The following is an 11565-nucleotide window of genomic DNA, read 5'->3' as shown; positions in this document are numbered from 1 at the left end:
GCTGCTCGTACACGGGCTCGCCGCCCTGAGCTGAGCCCTCGCGGGATGTCCTCATCACGGACACTCCATCCGCGTGCCCATCGTCTCTACGGATGCCGCCGGCACCACCACACGGTAGCTTCTCGTCATACACCAGGTTGCGGCCGCACTAGGCATCATTGCAGTGCTACAATTGTGTTGTATCATCTAGGCACCATTATGTATCATTCGTGCAAATAAAGGGATATAATCTCCTAGCCCATCTCAGTTCTTTGTTCTGTGATTTTGCAAGTGTCCTGTGGCACAGTAGCTTAACCTGCTGCAAGCTTCCAGCTCCAAAAACATCAAAATTCAGGATTATCATGTTCAGAAAGTTCAGAAGTGAACTAATGAGCATAATTATCCCATTTAACCTTTACTCGTTCCTTCTTCCTACCCCGGCTAGCTATCAATCACAATTAGGCCACTCCAAACCTATTTGCAAGCCTGTCAGTGCATGAATTATAATTCAGAGAAGTTTAAAAAACTGTGACATCTAAACTGTAGGAGGCTTCGTGGAACACAAAGAAGTTGCGTGTGGTGCTGACGGGCAACGAGAGCACATATCGATGCAGGCGAAGCAACTGACATGAACCGCTGCTGCAAAACAGACAACAGATTTTTGCTTACTTAGAATAGAAGCACACTGTGATATCATGCAGAGGGAAATAAATCAGTTGGTAAAATATTATACAATCATGACTCGGCCGGAAGCTGCTTTCTTTTTGTTGAAATCTGAAAATTGCACTCGTCTATTTGCAAAGCAGCAGCAGCAGCAGCAGAAGAAGAAGTCGATAATGTTGTTTCATGTGCATGAGGAACCTAAATGTGTATGTTTAACATAACTAGGACATTGCCCGTGCGTTGCAACGGGGCATAAATATTTTAATGATGAACAACAATCTTGTGAAACAAATATTACCTTCAAATTTCTCATACACATCAAGCAGCATCAAATTTCTCATGCACATCAAGCAGCATCGAAGCATACACCTCCGTGGAAGCTCCGATCGGACAAACCCAAGTTGATGACATATACATGCAATATCAAAGCTAGAACAAATAGTAATCAATTATGAGACCAAGCACATTGTAGCAAAATCTAATACTGTTTACTCACAGCCATATTGCTTAACTTATGCATCACCAGGAGGGCAATTAATGGGGCATAAATATTTTAATGATGAACAACAATCTTGTGAAACAAATATTACCTTCAAATTTCTCATACACATCAAGCAGCATCAAATTTCTCATGCACATCAAGCAGCATCGAAGCATACACCTCCGTGGAAGCTCCGATCGGACAAACCCAAGTTGATGACATATACATGCAATATCAAAGCTAGAACAAATAGTAATCAATTATGAGACCAAGCACATTGTAGCAAAATCTAATACTGTTTACTCACAGCCATATTGCTTAACTTATGCATCACCAGGAGGGCAATTGATTAGTTCCTGAAGGCACTTAACGTGGTTTCATTGGCATGCAAAATAGTGAGAACATTCTTTCCACCAGCTTCAAAAACCACGTTGCATAATGCCATTCATTCTTCCATCTAGCAAGTGTGTGGAAACACTAAGCTCAATATATACTACATTATATGGTATTTGATAAATCCAGTTACGAACATGGAACATAAATTTTGACTTTTTATAGTTGTCCCAAAAAATTCACACAATTTATATGTTGCAACACATAGAAAGAGAAAGCATACGTTCAGAACCAATATTTATCACACCAAAATGGATGTAAATAGAAACATCACTTTTTCTTGGAACGGATGTAAAATTCATATTACAACAGTCATCTAATTTCCTAAATGGACCTACACAGACCAGGAAACAATTTTTGCTTCCCTAGGGAATCTTCCTGAATTGTTTCTTATATTTCCATTCCTCCTAATCTCCGGTTCTGTACAAAGCTCTTCAACTGCACAAAACAGAAAAAACAAAGAACACAATTGCATGATCAACATAAGTCGTGTGTTCTAATGGAAAGCGTCGTAATGCAGCAATATAATTCTATGCTGATTACAGCAAAAGTTGCAATATAGGTCGACAAAAAAGCAAGTTTCAAGCACCTGGAAACATATTATAGTACAAAATTTTAGCATCCTTGAACCACTACATACTAACACAAATTAATTTATCAGTGTTCATGCACATAGAACAAACTGTGTTGCCCACTATAGGGTAGGAAATTAAAGATGAATACTTATTAGAGTGTAACTGACATGTTGAAAGATCCTGCGAAGTTTGAAATTAATCGCATAGATACTGCTGATCCTAAAAATTGAATTGCAACGAAAAGGTGGAATACAAGTAGAGGAAAATAACAGAGATTTCAATGGGTGGGCATGGCCGAGGACATGACAGCTTCAACGCCACACCACCTTCAGTACAGAGATTTTGTTTGAACTGTGGCGGACTCTGTACATGGTCCAGATTAGCTCATAATGAACACTATTAGGTTTACCTCTCCAATTTCTGCTTGCTGCAGCTTTTGTGCTTATGAAGAGGAGCCTCAAGTGTTGCTCATGGCCCCAAGAGTTTTCATCGCAACCCATCTCGAAGAACAGGGCAAAGAGATCAAACAACTCATCCAGTCGACATAAACTATATCTCAAACCTTGAATGCAGCTCCACTTTCCGAAAATCACTGACCAGTTCACAAGGACATCTCCAGGCCTGAAAAGGCTGAAAAATACAAGCATATAATAAGTTTCTATGCTCAGCAGTAAAAATACAAGCATATAATAAGCAATCACCAGATAACTTACTTCTCGCCAAGCAGATTTGAAGTATGAAATTTCTGCCCTCATGGACGCGCCATGGAGAAGAGTAAATTCATTAAACACTCGTACCTAAATGAAAGCAGGAATTTGAGCAACAAAACGGGCATGTAGAAAAATATCTCAGCGACTGCGAACAATTGATCAAAAGGCATGACTTACAGTGGATAGACTGAGGTCTCGGCCGTGCATAGATTCTACCCAGTAAAATGGCAGCAACACGCCAAGAACAACGACAGTTAAGGATCACATATGTCCATACATGGTCCATACTCCCTGAAATCCTGGAAGAACAAACCGTGAAAAGTTGAAATTAGGAGTAAATAACATATCAAAAGAGTTCACAAATAGAAAGGAGAAAACCCGATATCTGTACAAAGACAAAATTATGTTTCCGTATCATAAACTCTGTACATCCAAATCGCTAGGAAGATCCTCTGCTGGGCTACTACTGCAAGGACATCCAGCATTCTGCTCGTACTTTTAAACACATGAACGAATCAACATGTATGCACTGAATGAAAATATCCTCATGAAACAAACCAAAGGGGGATGAAAAGCAGATCTGAGACTTGAGGAGAGAAGAAATATCATACTGATGTACAATCCAAATAACCTAAACCTGAAAATAGAGAATAGAACCATGTATGCATACTTGTACCCTTTCTGAATCATTAAATACACCATAACTATTTTAAATTTATTCGTTTAGCAATTAGGACACCATACATAGAAGTAATTAATTACCTATAAACATCAAAAGTTAACTAAACAGTAGGCTATTTACATGGACCAAATCAAATTTGTGACTGGTTTTAAGGTTGGAATTGAGCACTTGCAGACATAGACGACTCAAATCAACCTTGACTAATCAATAAACAATCGATTCCAACATACGGAGAAGAATCTAAGTTTCTTCTAAGGCTTCATCTAGGAACAATATCATTCCCAATCAATGAAGAAACACGTCACACCACTTACATGGGGCCGAAGAGGTTCTGGCGGAGGTGCCGAAGACATGCCAAGGCGGCCCCGGAGGTGCTCGGATCTGGCTGATGCAAGGGTCCATAGCGCGATAGGGAAGGCAGGGGCTCAGGGGCGTCGCCGTACAGCCGATGGTGGGGGCGGCGAGCAGCGATTGCTAGAGATGTGCTGGCCGACGAGGTGGAGATGGTGGCTGCTTGGGCCTCCAGCGGTGGCTGGTCTGACCGGCGCGGCTGCGCGGTTGTGCCCCTGGTCGGGGTAGGGAGGGCAGCGGAGGAGGTCGTCGGGCGGCGTACAGGGGCTGCAGCGGCCGGTGGAGGACCACGGGTGGACCAGCGCGGCGGCGAGGTGGTGCCGAGGACGGCGAGCGATGGCCGAGGAGCTGAGGGGCGGGGTGGGGAACTGGGGATGAAGCCGACGCTAACCCTACACCTAGCCATTGTGTGTGTGTGTGTCGATGAGAGAGATGTGGCCCATGTGGGCTTTGCGGGGCTTGGCCCATGCGCGCCTGCGCGGGATGAGCGACGACGGACGAAGATTGCGAGCGACGTAAGAGGGGAGACGGAACCTTACGTTTCTTTTAGGTAGTAGAGAAGAGATTGGTTGTTGAACTAGTTGCAATATTTATGACTCGTTCCAACGCGCGGTCCATTAGCATTCAGAATACAAAGTCAACATGAAGTACTACTTGGTTAAACTTTACAAATTTTGACTTCAGAAAATTGCTAGTACTATAATATTACGAGGTAAAAAGAAAGGAAAACGTTTCCCGTCGGTGCGCCGGTGGAAGCTTTCGGCCGGTCTCACGCGGAACAGTCCCACCACTCCCCTCACATGCACACCTTTTTTTAAGTGGGCCAACGCACCGCTGAACCACTTAAATCTTATCTCTTCCCCAAGCTGCAGTTTATCCCCTCAATCTCTCCTCGTCCTCTCTTTGCTCTCTTCCCCTGCAGTAGCCATGGCCTTGCTTGCTCCACCGCTTGTGAATCGCCGCCACGGAACAGCTCCCAGCCTGCTGCGGCGAGCACCTCCATAGCCACCACAAAAAACACGAGCTCACTGCTGGGCATGGCCGGCGGCTGCAACTCCGGCGACCCCTTCCCCTCCCCAGCAGCCATGGCCGGTGCAAGATCTGCCCTTTTTTATGCTCATCGGTTGTAGCTTTTTGGATCACCGGTAGTAGCTTCCTGCTAAACCGGTTGCATCTTTTCTAAATCATCCCTTTCAAGCTTTTCTTCAAAATCTATTTCTTGCATCTGTTTTTCGGAAATCGCTGGTTCCAGCTTTTGAAATAACTGGTTGTCGCATTTTGTTCAGCTAGTTGTAGCTTTTTGAATCACCAGTACCAGTTTTCAGAATCAAGAATCACCGGTTGCAACTTTTTAATCAATCGCTTGCATCTTTCTAATCACCGGCTGTAGCTTCCTGCATCGCTGGTTCCAGCTTTTGATTTTGCCGGTCACAGCAATTCCTTTTTTGACAGCAGTATTTTTTGCTGGAACCATGCCATTTTTTTGCTGGAACCAGCTCTAAATTTTGCTAGTAGTGTCTTTGGGTTTTGTTGGAACCAACCCCAGATTTTGCTCCCATTTTTGTTTTTGCTGGAACCAGTGTACTAATTTGATACCACCGTCTTCGTATTTTTGCTGCCATGTTCTTTTGCTGGAATCATTCTGTACCACTTTTTGCTACAACGGTTTTGGTTTTTTGCTACTACCGCACTATCATTTTGTTACATCCTTTATAATGAGGTTGCCGAACCCCGGTGACTGTGTTGTGCTACAACCGTTGTATTACCAGAGAAGCCCCGAGCTGGAAACAGAAGCTGTTTTTGCTGGAACCGGCAAACACAAAAGCTATAACCGGTGGTCGATTTTGCTGCAACCGTCTGTCATTTTTTTGTTACAACCGGTGATGTGTTTTGCGACTATAGGCAATATTTTTTGCTACATCTGTTCAATGTCGTTTTTTTACTGGTGGTCGTTGACCGCGCAATTCCGGCAGCGAGCGTTGACGACGGGCGGCGGCGGCGGCGGTGCTACATCCATGGAGCGTCAATGGCAGGAGTTGCAACCGATCTACGACGGAGTTGCAATCAGGTTGAGGGGGAGCTGCACGAGGGGGGTTGTGAGGCGCCGGGTGCGAGCCGTAGAGGGGTCGTGGGGCGTCGAGTGCGAGCGGCGAGCGGTCGGCGGCCGGCGAGCGGCGCCCTCGCGGAGCTGCGCACAGAGGTGAAGGCGCATGGGCAGAGGGGCGGAGGTGCGTGGGGCAGAGGGGCGAAGGCGCGTGGGGCAGAGGTTGAAGACGACTCAGGGAGGGAGAAGATGCCAGATCGGATGGCTTTTTTAAGTTAGATCGAACGGTTGGGGCTGGACCGGCGAAAAAACTGGGCCGGCGCACCGGCGCCTGACGCTGCCCAAAAAGAAACCGAAGGAGTACAACCAGTGAAACGTGTTTACCCCCGCACACTTACGGTGCACATTACCGGTGCCAGCTCTGAATGGATCAACCGCGTCCAGATACAATGCATCTGAAGCTTCTCTTGTGCTGCAAGCCGCGATCCAACAAGATCGTCCCGAAGCGAAAGATTCTGACACCACTCTTATTATAGCCAGCGCCACTTGAGTGACCCTCAACACCACAGTATGCATGTGCAGTGAGCCTTTATTTTTATTTTTCTGCAATTAGAGAGAGGGCCTTCCTGACCCGGTGATTCCGTTCAAACCTTGGCACCATCGTCCAATTCACTTTTTTTATGAGTGAAAAGAGATCGGCTGCTGGAACCCGCAAAGAGCCCATCCAGTCGGTCCATGCATAAACAAATACGCGGTCGATGCGATGCAGCTCGGCAGCTCCGGAGGCTGGAGCCGCCGTCAGTCCGGTCCAGCCGCCAGACAAACTCGAAACTTGCTGAACCATGGGTGCCTTTTGTTTTCAAAGGGAAAGGGAAAAGTCCATCTTAGAGCAACTCCAAGAGGCCGACCTAAACAGACGGTGATTTTGTCCACTTTTTGTTCGTTTGGGTCGGCCAGACGGACACGGACGTCCGATTTCATGTTTGGATCAACATATGCGTCCAATGCTCGCCCGATCCATTTCGACGGCGTTGAAAAAAACAATGCATGCATATTTAAAATAAAGACAACTTAATTAAACATTAAAGCCGGCCAGGAAGGCCGGCGAGAGTCCTAGCGTCTACATTAGCATTAAAAACATATTAAACTATGACGCGGCGCGCTGCCCTAGGCGACATCGTCGTCCTCCTCCTCCGGGTCGGTGAGGTCGATGAGCGTCGGCACAGGGCCGGCCCAGGGAACGCCGTGTTCCAGGCGACGGCGATGTCGGCCGCGGGCAGCTGTGCCGGCGCGGGGGGCTGTGCGGCCGCCTGTGCAGCCGCGGCCTGGCGCGCCTCCTCCTCAGCCTCGCGCTGCTCCTCCTCGAGGTCGCGCTCGAGCATCTCCTCGTACTCGTCGTGACGGCGCTCCTCGGCCAGCCGTCGCTGGCGCCACATCTCGAGTTACGCCGCCTCCTGCGTCGGCGTCGCCTCCATCCAAACCGGTGGCGCGGAGACCCACTCGCGCAGTACTCCCGTCCAGGAGTACCGCTCGATGGGGGACGGCTCTGGTTCCGGCTGCGGCTCCGGCTCGGCCTTGACGCGGCATCGGGGAGGGGACGGCGGGGCCACCGGCGGCAGCACGCAGTCGCCCGCCGCGGAGAGGGCAATGGCCGCCTCGTACCGAGCCTCCTCTTCCTCCACCGCCTCCGCCCTGCGCCGCTCGTCCTCCTCGCTCTCGCGGTAGACCGCCGCAAGGGCCGCCTGGTAGGCGTCCTCCGCCGCCTGGTCCTCCTAGCGGACGACGAGCGGGCCGGCGGCATGCTGCGGTCGACCTCGCGCACGCCGCGTCGCCTTGCCTCCTCGTACTCGAAGGTGAACCACCTCTTCCAGTTCGGTAAGTCGGATGCGTAGGCGGCGGCGCGGCGCTGCTCCGGCGTCAGCAGCGCCCGCCGGCGCCGCACCTCCTCCGTGTGCGCCCTAGCCGACCGCGGCGCCGCTGGCACTGGGATCCTCTCTGGATCCAGATGCCAGTCGTGCGGCAGGGTGCCGGCAGCGGCACGCGGTGCTGCCAGTGCCACTCCGCCTGGTGCACTGGCACGTTCACGCGCTGCCTCTGCCGGCGAGCCGGCGCCGGCGGAGGCGGGAGGAACTCCGAGGGGAAAGGGACAGCGGTGGCCTTGCCCTTGGCCTTGCTGCTGCCGGTGCCGGAGAAGATCCCCATTTGGCACGGCTGGGGTGGCTAGGGTTGGCTAGGGTTTGCCGGCGACGGGGGAGCGAGCGTGCCTAGATGTGGACGGGGGCTGGCTGGATGAGGACAGCCCCGCCGCACGGTCGGCTTAAAAAAGGGCGACCGCCGTCGCTGACGTGTGGGCCCGTGGTCATAAATTAAGCTGACCAGGTAGCTGGCGGGCGGTTGGACGACCGCCAAGTGGGGCCGCGGCAGACACCGAGAAGGCGCGCGTGGTGTCCCTTCCGCGTCCGCGCCGACGCATTTGGGGCACAAATTTGGGCCGCAAATGCGTCGGCGCGGACGCGAAGCGGACTCCAATTGGGTTTGGGTCGGCGCGTTGGGCCACCACTTTTGCCTGCGCCGACCCAAACGGACACGGGCGGACGAAATGGGTCGCCCCATTGGAGTTGCTCTTAGAGCATCTCCGGCCGTTCGGCCCCCAGGGGCTTAAAATAGCGCCGCTTGAGGGCGAACGGATGATAAAATCGGCCTCGGGCGGTAGGTTTTTCAGCGCCGCCCCCAGGTCGCCCCCATACGTTGATTTTTACAACAGAAATTTGGCCAAAATTTGGCAAACGTGTGAGAAAATTCATCCAAACTAGGCGATTTCATTGATATTTGTACAAAAACTTAAAACATCAATTAAAAACTAACTAAAAACGAAACTACGCCTCGAACTACTACGCCGCCGTTGCCGCCCGCCCGCCTTCTACATGCCAAGGAGCCTATAGAACCGGGTGTAGTCGCCGCCGTCCTGCTTGCAACCACCGCCATCCCTACTACACCTCTGACCAGCGTCGTCCCGGGCGCCTCTTCGTCGTCGCTATCGAGGACGACGACGCTGCCTACCTCGCGACCACGACGCCGTGCGGCTATCTCATTGAAGGCGTGTCGCTCACTACTAGAAAAACGGCTATAGCTAATATGGACACTAATGGCACACCATGACCAGATATAGGTGCGCCATTAATGGCCATATTACTAATGGCGCACCTGGTATGTGGTGCGCAATTACTAGTTTTGTCCTGGCCCCACACCCCTCCCCAGACTTAGCAGTGGCGCACCACACCCACGGTGCGCCACTACTAACAATTTTATTTTATTTTTTTTCAAAACTAGTAATGGCGCACCACACATCAGGTGCGTCATTAGTAACCCTGGTTACCAATGGCGCATTCTTAGGTGGTGCGCCATTCGTAACCTGGGAGCAGCTAGATATTTTTGACAGCCACCTACCACACTCACTTTCCCCACTTCATTCTCTCCACCTCTACCAAGCTTGGTCTCGGCTGCCACCTCCTCCTCACCTCATTTGCACCATAGATTCACCCAAATTAAGTGGTTAAATTTCTTTTTTTTGATAGGTAAGTAAGGGGAAAGCTTTCTTTATGTTCTAGATCTACTTTTTTTCTCCCTCAAACAACGTACACACTTTTTATGGCCTAGATCTACGTATGTTCGTGGTGTTGCATATGTTTGTGTTTGCAGGTACCAGTATTTGAAATGCGATAGTTGCCAATATTTTGCCGGAATGTTGATTCATTTCCGTTTCGGCTAGAATTTGGCACTATGCATTCCTTTTGGTCCTATTTTTAGGCAAAGTCATGCCAAACTTGTTTTGGTTCTAAAATATCGTTTTGCTCTACCCCGCAGGCGACCATGGTCCGCACGATGACCGAAGGCATCGTGAATAGGTTTTTGAGCTCCGCGAAGGCCAAGATGCTTCAAAAGAATGAGACGGAGATAAGATGTCCGTGTCGAAGATGCAAGCTGAAGAGCCTTATGGACCCGGATTCCGGACAGGTGCGGGACCACCTGCTCTTGCGTGGTTTCATGGATGGCTATCGGTGGCAAGGTGATGAAGATGATTATGAAGTTGTCCATGGGGCCGGGCAAGAAATAAGGAATGGCAGCAAGACAACCGCGGTGAGGGCGGGCGAGAAGACGAAGAATCTCCAGGACATGATCACAAAGTAGATGCAGGACACAGTCATCATGTAGAAGATGCCGGACATGATGATGAGGAAGATCAAGACGAAGGGCATGATCATGAAGATGAAGATGCCGGAGCAGACGACGATGGACCATCGATGGGCTGGGTGCAGGACCCTCATATTCAAGAGCTGCTTCTCAAGTAGACGGGTAACGCAAGAGCTACCGCCCGAGAGAAAGCCAAGCTGGATCAACTGGAGATAGACGCTGTTACTCCATTGTATGAAGGGTGCAGGCCCGAGGATACCCGCCTGAAAGTAACGCTCATGGCTCTGGAGATGAAGGTAAAACACAAAATGACCGACGCATGCTTCGATGAGAACATGTCATTCTGGCACGAACGTCTTCCCAAGGGGAACAAGTGCCCGACCAGTTTCGAGGAGGCGAAGAAAATCGTGTGTCCTTTGAATTTACCGCACGTGAAATACCATGTGTGCATGAGCGATTGCATCATTTATTGGGACGAGCACGCGAAGTCTACCATATGTCCGGTGTGCGGCGTCACTCGATACAAGAAGAGGAAGAAAGCTCCTCGAAAAGTGGTGTGGTACTTTCCGATCACTCCTCGTCTGCAGCGGTATTTCGCGGACCCTAAGCTAGCAAAGGTCCAGCATTGGCACGCGGATAGGGAGGAGAAGATGACGGAAATGATCCAGAGATAAATAAAAAAGACAAGATGCTGAGTCACCCTAAGGATGCGAGCCAGTGGCAAGCGGTGAACTTCGAACACCCAGAATTTGGGGACGATCCAAGGAACATCGTGCTGGGCGCGAGCACCGATGGAGTCAACCCATTTGGCAGCCAGAGAAGCACACATAGCACCTGCCATGTGTTTGTGTGGATGTACAACCTTCCCCTTGGTTGTGCATGAAGAGGAAGTACATTCACATGAGTATGCTAATTGAAGGGCCGAAACAACCAGGGAACGACATCAATCTGTATCTGGGGCTGCTGAAAGAGGAGCTAGACACATTGTGGAAAACGCCAGCCAATACGTGGGACGCCGCAGAGAAATAATATTTCCCTATGAGAGCCGCACTGCTCACGAGGGTGCACGACTATCTCGGTTACGGATATGTCGCAGGGCAGGTGGTCCACGGATTTTGTGCATGCGTCAGGTGCATGGATGACACAACGTATCGCCAGCTAGATAGAGATCCCGGGTCTTCGAAAACCGTATTCATGGGACATCGAAGGTGGCTTCGCGACGATGACTCATGGAGAAAACGCAAGGATCTGTCCCGAACTCCGAAGACGCCCGCGTACGAGGAGCGGCGAAGGACACGGAAAGTCGTCGCGAAGGCAAAAAGGCCAAGAAGATCGAATATGACTGCCCTCCCGCGTGCTTCACTCTAAGTCAGGAGGAGATCGAGCAGTTTTTCACCTGCCTCGTAGGAGTAAAACTTCCTTACGGTTACGCGGGGAAGATAAGCAGATACCTAGACTCAGCGAAGCAGAAGTTCATCGGGATGAAGTCTCACGAC

At 50.1% G+C, this 11565-nt stretch overlaps 1 long non-coding RNA gene across 1 annotated transcript; it reads right to left on the bottom strand.

The window, feature by feature from the left end:
- Positions 1 to 1657: 1657 nt before the first annotated feature.
- On the bottom strand, positions 1658 to 3080 carry LOC120974717 (uncharacterized). Its single transcript, XR_005770069.3, has 4 exons — positions 2979 to 3080; positions 2805 to 2888; positions 2501 to 2721; positions 1658 to 1954 (listed from the first exon to the last, which is right to left on the bottom strand). It is a non-coding gene; the product is annotated as an uncharacterized lncRNA (long non-coding RNA).
- Between the last annotated feature and the right edge of the window lie 8485 nt (positions 3081 to 11565).

The sequence above is a fragment of the Aegilops tauschii genome, chromosome 2 (genome assembly GCF_002575655.3).
Source record: "Aegilops tauschii subsp. strangulata cultivar AL8/78 chromosome 2, Aet v6.0, whole genome shotgun sequence".
Classification (NCBI taxonomy): Eukaryota; Viridiplantae; Streptophyta; class Magnoliopsida; order Poales; family Poaceae; genus Aegilops; species Aegilops tauschii.
Note: the sequence above shows the minus strand (reverse complement) of the source record. Positions and strands in the feature narration are given on the sequence as shown.